At 31.0% G+C, this 6,518-nt stretch overlaps 1 long non-coding RNA gene across 1 annotated transcript; it reads right to left on the reverse strand.

Annotated features, from left to right (window-relative positions):
* Positions 1 to 3,944: 3,944 nt before the first annotated feature.
* LOC133177173 (uncharacterized) lies at positions 3,945 to 5,648 on the reverse strand. The gene is made up of 3 exons (XR_009719627.1): positions 5,383 to 5,648; positions 4,891 to 5,014; positions 3,945 to 4,119 (listed from the first exon to the last, which is right to left on the reverse strand). It is a non-coding gene; the product is annotated as an uncharacterized LOC133177173 (long non-coding RNA).
* Between the last annotated feature and the right edge of the window lie 870 nt (positions 5,649 to 6,518).

Consider the following 6,518-nt stretch of genomic DNA (forward strand, 5'->3'; position numbering starts at 1 on the left):
TTAAAGGTATGTTTTGATGTAGTCACACAATATGTTAAAACTGTAGAATTTAACACGTTATCTCGTAAAAGTTTTAATGAATTTTATCTTATCATAGTTATATTATTAAGCTAACGAGAGATTTTTTTTAAAGTTCTGATAGAATAATCCTAAACATTTTCACTTTGGTAGAGTGAAATCATAATTATAGGTCTTGTCAACCTTTCAGCTCTCGTAAGCTGAAATGTGCTGATCAAAATCTGTCTGTCTCTCTTTGTCCGATTGTTACTTTTTACCTCCTCTTTAGTAACCACTGAGAAAATCCATTAGATTAAATGAAACTTCACTGAAAGCTCACTGAAATAGCTTGAATTTAATTTTCTTAAATTTTCGGTCCTACGGGTAGGCTAGTATCATAATAGATCACAATTTTACTTTGGGTTATGATAGGATAATCGTTCTAAAAATTCTTTCTCTTAGAAAAGCAGGACCACATTTATATACAAGCATCCTCAGGTGGTGAAAATTCAATTTTGTTCATGCTATGGCCCCAGAATTGAGCCACAATACGAAGTCCAAAATTTAACATGAAAATCTTCACAATAGCAACTTATAAATCATTTGTCACATTATTCTGCAAAAACCCATGGGAGAAAAATGAGGCAAAAAGGGGATGCAAGTTTTTTTATTGAGATGTAGAAGAAAAGAAAAACTTTTTAGAGTAACAGGACCATATCAAATTATACTAATGTGCACAAATCCCTCGGTTTTGTGGATTTCACTTTTTTTTTTTCACGAAGGATGCTGGGGTTAGAATGGGGGTGCCAGGCGTTCTGGAGCCCTACCTATTGAGAAGGTTTGTGAATTGCAATAAGCGTTTCGGGACGTTGCTTAAATTCTTTGGGACTGAAACAAATTGCTTCATTGAAGTGATTTATACATTGATTTATTATATATATATATATATATATATATATATATATATATATATATATATATATATATATATATATATATATATATATATATATATATATATATATATATATATAATATATTTATATATATATATATATATATATATATATATATATATATATATATATATATATATATATATATATATATATATATAACATTATATTTATAACTATTACATGATTATATATTTATTAACTTTAACATTATTTTTTAGGTGGTGTTTGTGTAAAAATATGGTTCAATACTTATTTGAAAATAAACAAAAAAATTATAAAATTTTATTTATATTCATCAATGTTCAATTCAAGTGACCTCCGGCTACCGCCCTTTAATGTTAAGCAACAGGATTGATCGTCAGTAATTGTTAAAAAAAACAAAAACAAATCATCGCACCAAAACGCACCATTATCACGACGGAGGGAGCTGTTCAAATAACATTGACATGTTGGGGGTATTTAAAAAGAACAATTGAACCTTTCAGATGGTTTCACATATCCCCAGTAATAATAAATTGAATAATATAAAATTATACTCTATTTTCAGAAATATTCGCAGGCAAATAATCCAATCTAATACCAAATAATGCCGTATATTTCCTAAGATATGCAGTCATCAATTTAATTTTTTTTAAATGGAAAGAAGCATGTCACGGGTCTCTTTTTTATACCTCCAATATGTTAGTCATGGTTATTTATAGTAAAGATAGATAGCAATCAAGTTGTCGAAAGAACTCGCATATTTTCACGTGTTTTTTTCGGATTTCATAACGCTGCAAGATAACGATCTTCATTTACAATTGTACACACTTTAGACAGTTATTGTTAAAAGATGTCAAAAGGGGACGATGATTCGTGGGAAATTCCTCATCAAATAAGAATTTTTCAATTATATTAAATCATGGCGTTTCTAAATAATAAAGCACCCTAACAACGAACAAATGCCAGTGAAATTTGAAATGACAATGGACCGGACAAAGACCATGGTCTTGCAGATATTTAAGAAGGAGAAGAAGTGCTTGAATTAAACATGGATCAAATGTATTGTTCCGTGTTGGTTAACGCTGGATCATGGAAACTGACTAGACAGACGTGTACTACAGTGTGCACAGCATTTTCAGAAGAAATAGTATTGGTTTGTATTCAACAGCTTAATTTGAGTTTCCTCTGCATCTTTTCCTTTTAAAATTCTGTTGAACATACATCTGCGGCCAATAAGGAAATATTTCCAGACGCAGGGATAGGTGTGTACGTTGGTCGGATAACCAATCAAAGTTGAAAGCGTGATAGCAAAACATAGGAAAGGAAGTAGGTTAAGCAGATTCTATCAAAATGTTACATTTTTCTTCCAATTACCAATCACAAGTACATGTATGTGATATTAACAAACCATCCAGTTTATACACATGTAAATGTCTTGTGTATGAAACCTCAATCTAAACATTAAAGGAGCTTGGACACAGATTTGAAGTTTATATTTTCCAAAAACTTTCAGTATAATATCATTATATATGTTGCTAGAGCATTTCACACAGAAATATTATAACAATGTGTTTAGAAAATCCATTTATTCGGAAAATGTTAAGACTACGAACTTCGGGACGCGTTTGGTTGACTCGCATCCTTGCATTTTCTCGTAAATATACTACATCCTTAACATTTAAGAGAAGTGGAAAGATTGTTGTGCATTAATGGAAATATTAAGGCTATGATCCTGAAAATTTAGAGTAGAAATGTGAGGAACCAAAACCAACTCGGCAATAGTGTCAGTCCGTGCACAGTTATGTGTGCAGAGTAAATAAAATGTACACACCCGGTAAAATGTAAACAATAACAATGACGAGCTCATGCCCATGTTCACACATACAAAGTTACAAACACAGATGTTTGACATGTCATTATGTGGAATGTACTTATCATGGAATTTTAATAGTTTTCATGTAAGTTCAATTCATTAATCAGAAGCTATTTTTTCAAATAAAAGTATAAATTTATAATTGTATAATACTACTATATTCTAAAAAATGATCTTTATCATTGGATAAGTATTACAAAAAGATTCAAAGCTTAAAAGTGAACCATCTTCATTAATGATGTCATTTATTCGTCTAATGTTGCCGGCAAAGATTTGTTTATTATGAAAAGGTTTTCCCCCAATATGAATCATTGGATTATAAAATAAAGGTGAGTCACCAGCAACATCAGACATTATCTCATGATTTTGTAATATTAACCAGGATTTGAAAACGTCTATCCAAAATATAATTATCAAAGTTTTCAGAAAAGTTGTGACATAATCAATCCCACAGTTTATAAATTTGTCTAAGTTAAAATTTGGGATGAGATGTTCCATACCCCTATTTGTAAAAATGAGATGTCTTATCCAAAATAATTTCATAGAAGATATAAAGTACTATTAAGTTTTGGATAAAAAATTCTGGCCTTGACAAACCTATCAAAAAGCTAGAATATCCATTAATTATGTCAAATATTCACAAGGTGATGAAATGTCAAATTCCAATTGTTTTTATGAAAGTCTTAATCAAAACTCTTCTCTGTCAACAGGTAAAACAAAGTTGAGTGAGATTTTACAGGTCAAGAGTAAAGAATGGGAAAAAAAAATCACAAAATACCCTTCAAAGTGACAAAAGACTGTAAACTCAAATGATTTCAGTTTAGAATTATAAACAGAATTTTAGCAACAAATTTATTTTTATTCAAAATAAAAAAAAAATGACTCTGAGTACTGCAATTTTTGTCACTCGGAAGAAGAAACAATAGAACACTTTTATGGGAATGTGATTATACACAATTACTTCTAGAAGAATTTATACTTTTTCTAGAAGATAAGACTTGTCTAGTTATAAATATTTCGAAGAAATCTTTTATTTTAGGTTATATTGATAATTATACTGATATTCAAAATACTATTATCCTTTGGCTTAAATATTATACTTACACAGCAAGATGTACTGAGAAACCTTTGAATTAATGTGCTGCAGTATCACAAATGAAATTTTATTATGAAACACACAAATTTATTTCTTATAAAAATAGTGGAAAGGAAAAGTTTGATGCCCAGTGGAACAGATGAAATCAGCTTTTTTCTTAATTATCTCTCCCTCTTCTCTCTCCCTCTAATGTCTTTATCTCTCTTTCTATTCTAAAAAAAATCATGTATTAATTCAATGTATAATATTGTAAAAGAGATGTGAAAAAAAAAATAAAATTGTAAACAAAACGGCAATACAACTGTGTCCATGTCCCTTTAAACAAAATAACAATAAGACAGAAGACTATTTAAAAATCTTAATTAATGTCTTAGTAGGCCTAGTATTACTAGAGTTTTTTGTATCATTGTGCAAAAATGTAAGGCAACAAATGCTACAATATCATTTCAAATCTATTGTAATGGATCTGAGGATGTGTATGAAGATTATAAACCAATTAGTTAATACCATAAACTGTATCTTTCAAAAAATATTTTACTTCTTAGAATAACAAGAAAAAAACCTCTATAGCCCTCTTTAAAAGATTATAAAGCAGCTCCAAAGAGATAAAATATAGTTTTGATGTTAAGTGTCAGATCAGTAGAATGCTGGATGTATGGATTGTAACCATCATAAAATTGAGTAAGGACAGAAATATAATTTTACAAATTCTGATCATTTTGAATCACTTTGACAGTCCAAAGATTATAGAAATGTTTCTCGATTGCTTACATTTATACAATTTCTTAAGTTATTTATTTTATGTATTTTAGGGAATGCTAGTCTTGAGGGAATACAAACTGGTAAAATAACAGTGCAGTACCTGTGCAGCACCTACAGTACTTACCACAGTTTTATCTCAAACTGGTTAGGTAATATTATTCTGTTATCATATGTACTTCCTTTTTACAGTAAAAGTAGGTCATAGGATATTTTTTACATACCTGTTATAATTGTTTTTCTATGTAAAGTCCATTGTGCGTTATCTGTATATTTCATTTATTCAGGAACCAAAGAATACACACGTTTGTTTTAATATCTTCCATGTGATGAATTGTGTGGAGCTATCTGAAAATAATAAATTTTACTAAAACCGATGAAATTTAAACTTCTTTGATAATTATTGAAAAACATAAGTATGACGTCATCTTTTGTTCCATTGATATTTGCTATTCCAAAAAGTTACCTGTACCTGTCCAATAAGTTATCTAATCTATATAAAAAGAATAATAATGGACAATCAATCTTTACAACTTATTGAACGGCTACAGGTAAATTATTGGATTAAAAAAAAAAAAGACTCACACAAAGTAACAATTGTAATAGATAAATTCAGCATATTTTCCAAAATAATAAAATATATATTCCGCCAAAGAAACACAAACAGGAGTTTTGTGTTTGTTCCAAAAAATGATGCAGAGTATATTGTTACTCACAAAACACCACAGAAACTTCACTTGAATATCAATCAAAACTTTCTGAATGAAAAATTTCCTGATTCTGTTTGAATATCACTTGTTCCGGCTACACAGCCTGGAAAATCGTGTGTTGTTTTCGTCTTTTTGATATGCCTTTCTGGCAAGACTCTGTCACTCTTTCTTATAATGCTGCTGACCTTCTGCTGGAGCTCTTTTATAGGAAAGCACGGATGTAGAGCGGTGCCCAATCTTCTCTGTAATAAGCTGCATATTTACACCCGCATCGTATAGTTATGTTGCTGCAGTTGCTCTTGAAGAATGGTTCGCGTAATGGCTTGGGAATTCTGCATGATGGCAGAGCTTTCCATCTGTTTGTTGAAGTGTATGCACTCCAACAGGGACATCAGCATACCATGTTGAATCTTCAGCTTATCGGAGGGGTTGCAGATATAAGGCATCACATTTCCCTTCTATGAAATACAGATTATGATTTATGAATATAAATGAGTAATTTGCTACATGTTGTGTGTTTTCTACTAGAATGAGCACAAATATTACTCTTGCCTCAAACACAGATATCTCTCATACGTTAATATTGGGCACCGCTCTGGAATGTTTTTAATCTGGTATTCTCTGGTTACGTTTTGTGTCAGATTTTTATGCTGGAGACCAAAACGATTTGTCTTCCTTGTACTCCAGATATTTCGTTCAGAAACCATCTATATGGAAATCTGGCTGTGGGTCCCTACTCTTAAATTGCAGTGCTCTTGATCGGTTCTCAGTGCTAAATGTAGTCCCTATTGGAAGAGAATGTATCAAGCAGCTTTTGGGGTGTCTCTTTCTAAAATGTCTTTAGACCACATATCATCTTCTTGAGCCTCAGTAATAATTTCTGCCTTTTTTCGGTCGATTCCCATCCCCTGTCCAGAGAGATCATTTATTTTTGAATCTAGTACGTCTTGCATACCTCGGAATTTTTCATCATCCAAAAAGCTTACAAATCGACCATCCTTCCGCAGTTGATGTTGAATTGCACATAAAATTTATGCAAGGTGGCTTCAGCAATAAAGAAGCTCACTGTTGATTTCTCCATCACTCATCATCATGATGTCCTTAATCGGAGCACCACCACAGGATATTGTTTTATGTTCTCT

The sequence above is a fragment of the Saccostrea echinata genome, unplaced genomic scaffold (genome assembly GCF_033153115.1).
Source record: "Saccostrea echinata isolate AGI-Se365-2 ecotype Australia unplaced genomic scaffold, CSIRO_AGI_Sech_v1 ptg000088l, whole genome shotgun sequence".
NCBI lineage: Eukaryota > Metazoa > Mollusca > Bivalvia > Ostreida > Ostreidae > Saccostrea > Saccostrea echinata.